Here is a 12,721-nt window from a genome sequence, read left to right as displayed (position 1 = left end):
ATTGGATTGATATGTTAAAACATTTCTTCCCAAAATTTTCTCTAAAACATATTCATAAAACACATACATGCTTACATAAAACATGTCAAGGTGATGGCTTCAAAAATGTTGCATGATGAAAGTATGTAAATAAATGACTATATAAGGTTCATTGATCCGAGCAATATCCTGTTAGGGAATCCGAAGCAAACAATCGGATCCTTGCCCTTCCGGACCTTGTGTTGAAAGTAGGAAAGTACTACAAATAAAGATCTAGCCTTGCAAAAATAGTAAAGGAGACGAACACACAGATTTAACGAGGTTCGGCAACGTGCCTACGTCCTCGAGAGCCACACCACACAATTCTTTTATTAATTGAAAAAGAAATACAAGCTCTCAAATTAGAATTTAATCTCTCTGAGATTCTCTCTCTCTCTTTTCAGTCAAAAACTCTCTTTTTTCGTGTCTTTCAAACCCTAAAAACGTTTGGGGTATATATAGAGTCCTGGTAGAAACAGAATCCAAAACAGTTTAGGAAACTGTTTGACTGCGTCGCGATCGACCGTAGCGGTCGACCGCGTAAATTCCAGAGAGTTGAGCGGTCGACCACGACGGTCGACCGCGATCAGACGACAGAAGCTCCTCAGATTCCAGAGAATCGATCATGGATCTGTCAGGTTGTTCTCTTCGTCATTTTGATTCCAGCTCTCGTCTTAACTTTGGGTCTACACTTTACGCAATCGATCATGGATCTGTCAGGTTGTTCTCTTCGTCATTTTGATTCCAGCTCTCGTCTTAACTTTGGGTCTACACTTTAGACTAACAATCTCCCACTTGGAGACCAAAGTGCCTACAGTGAGTTCACTCGAACTCTCCCCTTCTTTGCATGTATCTTCTCCCCCAGAAAATTCTTTCTTCAATCAACAATATCCCGACGATCGTACCGATCCTCGTAGTGTGGCTCCGCCTTTGTCTTCTACTCGTGAAGACCAACTGAAGTTGCGCACAACTCCAGTTTCTCAATGGTAACTGCCTTCGTCAACATGTCCGCCGGATTTTGACTCCCCAAAATCTTCATTAAATGCAACTTTTCGTCTTCAACTAGCGAGCGTATAAAATAGTATTTGACGTCGATGTGCTTCGTTCTGACATGATATACTGGATTCTTGGCAAGATGTATAGCGCTCTGGCTATCACAATAAAGAACTCCTCTCCATTGCTTCAAATCCACCTCTTCCAAGCACCCGTTCAACCATATCATCTCCTTGTTTGCTTCAGTCACCGCGACATACTCAGCCTCGGTTATAGATAAAGTCACAATCTTCTGCACACGTGAGACCCAGCTCACTGATGTCGACGCTAAGGTATAAACATACCCCGTGGTGCTTCGCCTCGTATCATGATTACCGGCGAAGTCCGCATCCACGTATCCCTGCAGCACCAACTCCTTCCTCCTAAAACATAGTGGCTTGTTCGTTGTCCCCCTCAAGTACTGCATTATCTATTTCACAGCCTTCCAATGCTGCTTCCCTGGATTGCTTACAAATCTGCTCACAACTCCCACTGCATGGACGATGTCCGGCCTTGTGCAAACCATCACGTACATAAAGCTCCCAATGGCTGAAGAATATGACACCCTGCTCATATGCTCTCTATCTACATCTGTCTTCGGCGATTGCTCCTCAGATAATTTGAACTGGCTTCCAAGGGGTGTACTAACAACCTTAGTATTTTGCATATTGAACCTCTGAAGTACCTTCTCGATATATTTAGCTTGGCTCAACCTCAATGTCCCTTCAGCTTCATCTCTACTGATTCGCATCCCTAAAATCTGCTTTGCTGCACCTAGATCCTTCATTGCAAACTCCTTTACTAGCTGCTTCTCCAATATGTTTATCTCCTCTAAACACGATCATGTTACTAACATGTCATCAACATATAATAACAAGATAATAAAGCTGGACTCGAACCTTTTGAAATAGCAGCAATGATCCGAATTGCATCTTCTGTAGCTATTGTTCTGCATGAAGTTATCAAACTTTTTATATCACTGTCTCGGAGCCTGTTTCAAACCATATAAGCTCTTCTTGAGCTTGTACATCATCTCTTCCTTTCCTTCTTCAATGAAGCCAACAGGTTGCTTCATGTAGATTTCTTCATCCAGGTCATCATAAAGAAAGGCAGTCTTCACATCCAACTGCTCAAGAAAGAAGTCTTCTACAGCCATCAAGCTCAACACCACTCTGATGGTTGTAAGTTTCACAACAGGGAAAAATATCTCCGTATAGTCTACTCCTTCCCGCTGTTGAAACCCATTTACTACTAATCTGGCATTGAATCTCTTGCTTCCATCACTCTCTTGTTTGACCCGGTAGACCCATTTGTTATGTAAGGCCTTCTTCTGTGCAAGTAGTTGGGCTAACTCCCATGTATCATTAGTGAGTAGAGAATCCATCTCCTCCTGCATCGCATGCTCCCACTGCTGAGATTCACTCACTTACATTACCTCTTCATAGCTTTTCGGCTCACCTCTATCTGTCAATAATAAATAGTCAAGAGATAAAAGATATTTGGGATTTGGTTTGGGTACCCTGGATGACCTCCTAAGCTCCACGCTCTGGGTAGTTTCTTCTGCACCTGGAGCCTCCTCCGTTCTATGGTCAGAACAAACATCATCTCCCATGTCTAGAAGTTCCTCTATATCCATGTACTCAGATCCATCTGTATCTGAAATGCTGCTCCTACTGCTTTGGCTATCATTGGCATCTTCTTGTTCTTGTACATCACATCCTCATTGAATATCTCGTCCCTACTTCTGATGATCTTCCTGTTCTTCTCATCCCAAAGGCGATACTCGAACTCATCAATATCGTATCCAATGAATGTACACTTTTGTGACTTAGCTTCTAGCTTGTCCCTAACATGGTCACTGATATGAACATAAGCTATGCAACCAAATACCCGCAAGTGTGAGAGATTTATCTTCTTGCCACTCCAAACCTCCTCTGGAATCCCAAAATCTAATGGAACTGATGGCCCGTGATTAATAAGGTAGGCTGTTGTATGCACTGCATCCGTCCAAAATATCTTAGGCAGACCTGTATGTAACCGCATGCTCCTAGCACGCTCTGTCAAAGTCATGTTCATCCTCTCTACAATGCTGTTCTGTTGCGACGTTCCTGGAGTAGTTCTCTCTAAGTGAATACCATTCGTAGCACAGAACCTCTTGAACTCCTCCAGCTCGTATTCCTCACCATTGTCTAATCTCAGACACTTCACCTTCAGATCTGTCTCGTTCTCTACCATGGCCTTCCATTTCTTGAAGATTCCAAATACCTCTGACTTGTGTTTCATGAAGTAGATCCACACCTTCCTCGAGTGATCGTCGATGAAGGTGACATAATATCTCGAACTGCCAAAAGATGATACACTAGCTAGGCCCCATACATCTGTATGAATCAACTCTAGCTTCTGAGCCTTAGGTGGCCTTCCACCCTTCTGGAAACTAACCATTTTCTGCTTCCCAAAGATGCAGTCTTTACAAACCCTGACTTTCACGGCGTCGATCCTGGTTAGCTTTCCTTATGAATATAAAATTTTCATCTCCTTTTCGCTCATATGCCCTAACCTATTGTGCCACAGATATGTACTCTCTTTGCCAGCTGCAATTGCGAGGGTGTCACTCGCATGTAAGGTGAGGTAGAGAGTTCCTAGTTTGTTGCCTCGAGCAACTATCATTGTACCGTTGGAGATCCTCCACGAATCCCCGGTGAATGTCGAAATATAGCCTTCTGCTCTAAGCTATCCCACTGAAATAAGATTCCTCTTCAGGTTCGGCACGTGTCTCACGTTCTTCAAAGTCCACTTAGAGTCCTTCATCTGAATCTTTACTTTACCCTTTTCAACAATATTACAGGGCTCATTATTCCCTAGATATATTTTTTCAAAGTCCCTTGTTACATAATTCTGAAATAGCTTCATGTTAGCAGTGGCGTGGAAAGAGGTTCTTGAATTGATGACCCAAGAATCCGAATCGCTGTCGATTGCAAGAATCAAGGCATTATGCACGATATGAGCCTCCTGCTCACCCGCATTCTTCTTTGGACTTTTGCAGACTGAAGACATATGGCCCTCTTGGCCGCAGTTCCAACACTTTCCTTTGATAGGTCTAACCTTCGAGTTCGACCTCTTCTTTATTGATTTCGACTGATTCATGTTCTGGTTTCCTTTCTTCTGGCTTCTGCCTCTCTTCTCAAAACTTAGAGCTGAACCTGAATCTTCTGATTCAGACGATTTTCTTCTAACATCCTCGGATAGAATCATGCTAACCACCTCACTCAGCTTTAACTTCTCATTCTCCGTCGAATTGCTGATTGTCGTCACACAACCTGCCTAACTATCCGGCAACTGCGATAGTAACAATAGGGCCTGCACTTCATCATCAAACGTGATGTCTACTGAGATAAGCTGATCAACAATCGTGTTGAACTCGCTGAGATGCATCGTGAAGGATCATCCTTCTGCCATCTTGAGGTTGAAAAGAGACTTGACGAGATGCACATTGTTTGCTGCCAACGGTTGCTCGTACATCTTCGCGAGCGCTTCCATAATCCCCACCGTCGTTTTCTCCTTCAAGATATTGTAGGCTACTGATTTGACGAGCGATAACCTGATTTGCCCTAGAGCCTTCCTATCCAGTATCTCCCAATCACCATCTGACTCCTCCTTCTTTTGTCCATTTTCCTTGCCCATCAACAGGCGATACAAGTCCTTCTGGTACAGATAGTCCTCCATCTGTGACTTCCAGTAGGCGAAATCCGATCCGTGTCCTTCTGGTACAGATAGTCCTCCATCTGTGACTTCCAGTAGGCGAAATCCGATCCGTCGAACTTCTCGATCTTTGATTTGTTTTCCTCTCTCCATCTGTGACTTCCAGTAGGCGAAATCCGATCCGTCGAACTTCTCGATCTTTGATTTGTTTTCCTCTACCATGGCTTTCACACAAATTGTTGAATGAAGCTCTGATAACAGTTGTTGGAGAATCCGAAGCAATCAATCGGATCCTTGCCCTTTCGGACCTTGTGTTGACAGTAGGAAAGTAGGAAAATACCACAAATAAAGATCTAACCTTGCAAAAATAGTAAAGGAGACGAACACACAGATTTATGAGGTTGTAGGCTATCTAAAAATCACAACAGATATCTTATTCCCATCAAACACTGATGACGGAAGTTACAATTTGACGACTTCCGGAAGGCTACAATTTGAAGACTTTCACGTAGAAGGTTACAATCTGACGACCTTCATAACAACTAATGAAAGCTCTAATACAAGGAGTCAAGACGAAGGTTACAAGGTGACGATCTTTGCAACGCTCTAGCAAAAGAGACTACAAATTGACGGTCTCTTCATATTAAAACACAGATATCTCTCAAACCGTAAGGAATTTGACAAAACCGACGGAGCAAACCAAACCATGTGGGGTTAGTTTGGTCGGCTCCGTCTCGTCGAGATAGCCGATTTTCATATATAATTCGTCCAATTCCGACTTACGATTTGAAAGTTATGACCTGTTCTTCGCAGCAAGTTATGTTCTGAAGTCTGTCTGCAAGACTAGACTTCGTCTGAACATTGGACTTAGGCTGAAGTTCACCGAGCCCGCCGGAGGCTCAGCTCTTCATCCAAGATTCAAAACGCAGAGGTCATGCCCGCGTTCCAAACTCAAAACGCAGAGGTCATGCCCGCGTTCTAAACTCAAAACGCAGAGGTCGTGACCACATTTGAGATTCAAAACGCAGAGGTCATGCCCACGTCCCAAACTCAAAACGCAGAGGTCGTGACCACATTTGAGATTCAAAACGCAGAGGTCGTGGCTGCGTTCCAAACTCGAAACGCAGATTTTGTGGACTTAAAACGCAGAGTTCAGCTCTGCGTCTAACAACAAAAACGCACAGTTAATGCGGAGCCTAACTCTGCGTCCCAGGTCCAAAAATACACAGTTAATGCGCAGCCTAACTCTGCGTCCCAGGTCCAGAAATGCACAGTTAATGCGCAGCCTAACTCTGCGTCCCAGGTCCAGAGACACACAGTTAATGCAGAACCAAACTCTGCGTCCCAGGTCCAAAGACGCACAGTTAATGCAGAACCCAACTCTACGTCCCAGATCCAGAGACGCACAGTTAATGCAGAACCCAACTCTGCGTCCCAGGTCCAGAGACGCACAATTAATGCAGAACCCAACTCTGCGTCCCAGGTCCAGAAACGCACAGTTCATCTCTGCGCAGCGCGACCTGTGCGTTTTCAGCCTAAAACAGGCCCAACTCTGCGTTTCAGGTCCAGAAACGCACAGTTCGGGCCCAGAACGCTGTTTTCAGCGTTTGACTCGTTCAAGCACGATTTGAACGGTTCCAGAACCGTTTTCTCCCCAAGATTATTTGATGGGATCACTATCCTATCATGGAAAGATTTATGGGGGGCAGTTACACCCCATTAAACCCTCATTAAGGAGAGATTTAAGGGGGCGGTTACACCCCTAAATCCCCTATAAATAGTGGGAAACTCAACTGAGTTCGGATCCTCTTTTTTGGCTGACTTTTTGGGGATCCTTGATCTGGCATCTTGGAGCTTTCTGCAGCAACAAAGTCCTTGGAGCATTCCCTTGGCTGATTAACTGAACTTTCGGTTCAAATCAACTCTTTTTCAAGAGTTCAAACTCGTTTAGAGTTAAACTCGATATGAGTTATCAACTCGTCCAGAGTTTCCAACTTGCTCTGCAAGTTCTTCTAAACTCGGTCAGAGTTTCAAACTTGCCACACAAGTTCTCCACAACATCAAATCGTGAGGAGAAGACCACGTTCTAGTGAATCAAGACGTTCGGATCGTCAACGGAGAGCAAACTCGACGCGAGCATTCGAGGGAGGCACTCCATCGCCACCGTGAAGAACCCAGAATTAAACAAAGGGGAGAATCCAGATCATTCTCCTCTCTTTTGTAATCGGAAATCCAATTGTAATCGAGATTGAGAGAGTTATAATCATTCTTTTTCTAAGCAGTTAGAGAGAATAAATCAAATACGATTCTTTTATTATTTCTTTTATTATAAATTTTCCACAAACAGAGGTTCGGCAACGTGCCTACGTCCTCGGGAGCCACACCATACAATTATTTTATTAATTGAAGAAGAAATACAAGCTCTCAAACTAGAGTTTAATCTCTCTGAGATTCTCTCTCTTTTCAGTCAAAAAACTCTCTTTTTTCGTGTCTTTCAAACCCTAAAAACGTTTGGGGTATATATAGAATCCTGGTAGAAACAGAATCCAAAACAGTTTAGGAAACTATTTGGCTGCGTCGCGGTGGACCGTGGCGGTCGACCTCGCAAATTCAAGAGAGTTGAGCGGTCGACCGCGACGGTCGACAGCGATCTGACGACAAAAGCTCCTCAGATTCCAGAGAGTTGAGCGGTCGACCGCGACGGTCGATCGCGATCAGACCCAGTCTCTTCTCAGCCTTGTGCATGTTTGCGGTCGCCCGCCGTGGTCGACCGTGGATCTGTCAGGTCGTTTTCTTCGTCGTTTTGATTCCAGCTCTCGTCTCAACTTTGGGTCTACACTTCAGACTAACATACCCTTCTTACTATTTCTCACTCTTATTAATTTTAATTTCAAGAATGTATTATTGTTATTCATTGATCGCTTCCACTCTTCTCAGTCACCAATCGGGAAGCCTGTTGGGGGAATTAGTTCAAAGCTAAACTCAACTGAGAGGAGGAATTGCAGGATCCCAAATGTGATCTTTTCTCGTACCACTTACCTCTCTGTTATATAACCAAATAAGTTTTTGGAAAGAAAGAATATTTATAAGAAAAAACTCTTGTAAACTTAGGGGCTGTTTGGTTCGTTTCCTTGATATAGGGAAATGCATTTCCATGTACAAAAACACAAGTTTTGAGTTTTCCAAACTTTTCCAAGAAATAGATTGTTTCGCTTTGGTTCGCACATAAAAAATGGTGGGAAACCAATGTAATTACTTTTCTTGTGTTTGGTTCGCATGAAAAAAAGGGAAAACTTTTGTTGATGTGACATTTCCCACTTTTCTTGTGTTTGGTTCGTTTTGAAATTTGTAGAGAAAAGTGTTTATAATCACCATGGTAAGATTACCCCCACTACATACAAATTTTTTTGTGCTCCTATTATGAGGTAATCTTAATCATATAAAAGTTCGAATTTTCCTGTTTGAGATTGGAAAAATCACACGAATCCTGTAATAACCTGATTATTTATAAATTTATGTAGTACATACCCGAATTACCCAAAAATTCTGCTGAAACCTATAAAAACATATAAAGAATCTGAATAGCCATAAATATTTATATAACATAGCCAATTGCATCAAAACGAATTATTTATGCATGTTGATGAGCTATATGTGCAAAAAACCATGCTTGAAATTAATTCCAAACGATATAAAACCAAGCTCCACATAAAAAATGCCATCATATTTATACAAGTTTTTTGTATCATGCCAGTTTACTTGGCTATTTTGTTGAAGTTACAACAATCTGAACAGGCTCACAACCAAGCTCCACAACCAAGCTCACAAGCAGCAAACCAAACCTCTGAATAGGCAGAGATGCTTACTGAAATCCGAAAACTACACTCAAGGATATCATCAAGTGTACGTTCAGATCCATTTGCAATCAAGTAATCTATAAGAAACACGGCCTGCAATGGAAAAAGATATAAGAGGCATCAACACCACCAACAGGCTATATGTAAATGCAAAATGAAAAAAATAATAAACTAAAAGGAGAAGAAAGCATAAGAGGTCCATATCTTCCCTTCTTATTCTTTGTATACTTTTTTCTTGCTTCTAGAACAGCAGCAACAACAACACCACTTTGGCCAACAATTGCAAGTCCTTGTAGGGGGATTTTTTTCGTCTTTGCTGCATCGTTGCCGTAGAGAGCTTGCCAACCAACATATAGAACCAACATATGCACACAAAAACGGAGCACAAAATACCCAAATAACAGCATATAGAACCAACATGTGCACACAAAAAGTCGAGCACAAAATACCCACTGTCCAACCAATTTAACCAACATGCGCACACCAACAACAACAAGTACCAACCAACAATATCAAGTAATCAGCATTTGGTTATTAATTAAGGATGAGGGCTCAGAACTGGGTCAATATCATCATTGTTAGCCTCCAGTGCAAATATCAAACGATATTGCAGGTGGCAATCTCAGAAATTTTGACAATCATAATAGCCTAAGGGGCTGTTTGGTTCGTTTCAGCCGAAACAAGCACAACCAGGCTCACAACCAGAAATCCCCAAAACAAGTACAAAAACATCATTTACCCAACAATTAAAATGATGCACCAACCAGCCAACGAGAAAAGAACCAGGCTACACCAAGCAGCCATGAAAAGGAACCAGGCAATAAATCCATCAAAAAACAAGCAGTTTCACAACATCAAGAATGCAGCCAAAAACACCAACAGGCAACAACAACCCAGCAGAAAAAACTAACATGCATCAACACCACTAATAACACCAACAGGCATTCCAATACCACCACCAGGCATCAACACCGGGCATCAACACCAGCCAACAATAACCTCAGTTCATGAAAATTGGGTATGAACTGAGTTAGAAAATTGGGTATGAACTGAGTTTGGATACTAGAACTTATGAAAACAAATAAAATGATGTATCAATCAGCCAACAAAATCAAGAATGCAGCCAAAAACACCAACAGACTAGTAGGCAACAACAACCCAGCAGAAAAAAACCAACAGGCATCAACAAAACCAACAGGCTTCAGAGTGAAAGGGGAACGGAAGTACAGAATAAAGCACTTCAGTAGTTTTCACTTCTGCTTAAATACACTAAATAGTTTCAAAATACCATGTTTCTGCAGTTTCAAATCTCCTTCAATGATAAACAAGGGGGAAAGAACGTAACTACGAACAGCTAACAAGCATTTTACTGACAATTTGACTTGTGCTGCATGATTAGGAGATTTTTATGCAATTTATGGAAAAAGATATTCAAATAGGTTAAATTGTCATTTTAAAATTTTCATTAACTTCTCTTTTAAGAATGTTTTATATCGAAAGAACTAGATGCAAAAGGAACGAAGATATCTCAAACTTTTGAAATGGACTGTGTATCATTTTTCATCATTTACCTCTATTAGAGTATTCCTGTATTATGAAAGCAAGAGGTTCTCATTTGGTGGCTCCTCGGAACAATGTGTAACTATAGTTTTTCGTTTCACATATATGAAATCTGATTATATATAAACATTTACGAAACCATCTTAAAGATAAATGGTGGAGAAAAATATGCTAAAAAAGATGCAAGAGAGAACCACAAAATTAAACATCATTTGACTGGAACTTGTTATATACAACCTTTCTGGATGACTATGCTAGAAAGAAATAAATCAAGTGACAAGGTATTCTGGGCAATTGATGTTCTGAGAATCATGTGCCACCGTACTGCATGATTATGTATGGAAGTAGAATCAAAACCTAGTCTTTTTCCCTATTTAACAGAATTTTTGTCAATGCTTGAGAATTTCAATTTAACAGATTAAGGTCAAAATATTAAACAAGTAAAAAATTCAACATCACCATGTCTTTTTCTATCAACCAAATTAAATGATACATGAGATGCTCATATGAAGTGCACAAGATACAAGGGACTAACCTGAGTAATATCTGTTATATTTGGAGTCATCTTAGTCCAAACATGTACAATGGCTTTCTCGTTTATCCACCCACATACCTCCTCTAACAATGCGCAGTCTTGCCCAAAGTTTAGGTACCAGTTCAAAAACACCATATGATTTAAGTAAAAGAAATAAATGTGAAACTAAAAAGTCTAATTCCACATGATTGAAGTAAAATATAATATATAGAAAAAATTTTTACCTGCAAGACAACGGTCGTAGAGGACAAAGCCAACACGTACCAAAACTTGAACATGCTCACAACACTTACATAACATGACTCACAACCAGTCTACTAAAACAGCAAACCTACCTAGCTCACAACCAGGCTACACACATAAATAACCAACACCATCAAGTACACCAAACTGAACACAATCAAGTAACAACATGCGGCTACACAACCAGCCACAAAATGGCTACACAAAACCTGATGTAGCGCACAACAGCAAGTAATGGTCACAAAGCCAACCAGAACATGAACACAACCAACCTGAACACAACCAACATACACAAAATAACCAAACTGAACACAAAACCAGCAAACCAGCATGTGCCCAAACTGAACACAAAACCAGGAAAAAACCCGCAAATGCAAGTACACCAAACTGAACACAAAACAAGCAAAGCAGCATGTGCCTAAACTGAACACAAAACCAGGAAAAAACCCACAACAGCTAGTACACCAAACTGAACACAAAACAAGCAAACCAGCATGTGCCTAAACTGAACACAAAACCAGGAAAAAACCCACAACAGCAAGTACACCAAACTGAACACAAAACAAGCAAACCAAACAGTGCCCAAACAGAACACAAAACCAGCAAACCCACAACAGCAAGTAATGGTCACAAAGCCAAACAGAGTTGCATGACTGATTATGGCTGAAGGCTCAGAATTTAGTCAATATCATCATTGTTAGCCATCCAGTACAATATCAATAGATATTGCAGGTTGCTAATCTCAGAAAATCTGACAATCATCATAGCCTAAATTGATGCAAACCAAACTGAATAGGGCTGAGGGCTCATTATATGATAAATATCATCATTGTTAGCCATCCAGTACAATATCAATAGATATTGCAGGTTGCTAATCTCAGATATTATGCCAATAATCATAGCCTAAAAGTAAAAAAGTCACCAACGTAAACACGTGTCATGAAAACTTACTACACAAAATACCCAGAGGAATAGCCATCCAGTACAATGTGTGCACATTGTAGGTTGCTTGCATCTTAAAAAATTGTATGGTGACTTATAAATATCCTGCAGTCACAAGTTTAATTTAAAGGTTAGTACACCACAATATTCCCAGTATGAAAGATAATATTATAAAATGAAAGCAAATAACTACTTACTATAATATAAATATAATATTAGTCATTGTCATACAATTCGACAACCACAAAATTAAACATCATTTTAAAAAAGTATTGTCTCTAAACCAAACGATATTAGTCTTCAACCGTAATTAAAAAAGTTTTCAAACAAAAAAGTGCTTAAGTGAGAATCATAAACTAACACACACACCCACGATCTACGTCTTCAATCCTCTTTGTTGAGAAATGCCTCTATCATCTCCTTCTGACCATCCGAAGATATGCCCATAAATAATCTAGATTCATGCTCATTCATAAACAGGTGACGGTAGTATGTATCTAACTTAGCAACACTAAAGTCATGTGAATGAGCATATAGGACCGTGGATAACTTCTCGGTCCAATGCATATTCACACACTTCATGTTTGTGCTAAATACATCTATCTTATCCACCATCTTTAGCATGATCTCACTATCTAGGTTGGTCTTACGAGCCTTTACCTTGACGGAGGATGACTTAGCTTTAGAACTTGATGTGTTGTGTGCTTCATTAGGCGAAGGAGTGTCCTCGTCATCTAAAATGTGTACTTGAGTAGATTGGGGAGAATGCATTGGTGAGTTCATCTCATCTCCAAGATTTATTGTCTCACTACGGCTAAACTTTTTCCAAGCATCA

The 12,721-nt window shown here is 40.8% G+C and overlaps 1 long non-coding RNA gene across 1 annotated transcript in view; it reads right to left on the bottom strand.

Moving 5' to 3' along the window:
- The window catches only part of LOC109824790, a 6,703-nt gene continuing 2,434 nt past the window's right edge, over positions 8,453-12,721 (bottom strand). The window contains exon 2 of the long non-coding RNA XR_002242783.1: positions 8,453-11,991. This is a non-coding gene — a long non-coding RNA (uncharacterized LOC109824790). The remainder of the gene's footprint in view (positions 11,992-12,721) is intronic.

This window comes from Asparagus officinalis, chromosome 9 (genome assembly GCF_001876935.1).
Source record: "Asparagus officinalis chromosome 9, Aspof.V1, whole genome shotgun sequence".
Lineage (NCBI taxonomy): Eukaryota > Viridiplantae > Streptophyta > Magnoliopsida > Asparagales > Asparagaceae > Asparagus > Asparagus officinalis.
The sequence above is the reverse complement of the archived record's forward strand: the minus strand, read 5'-3'. Positions and strand labels throughout refer to the sequence as shown.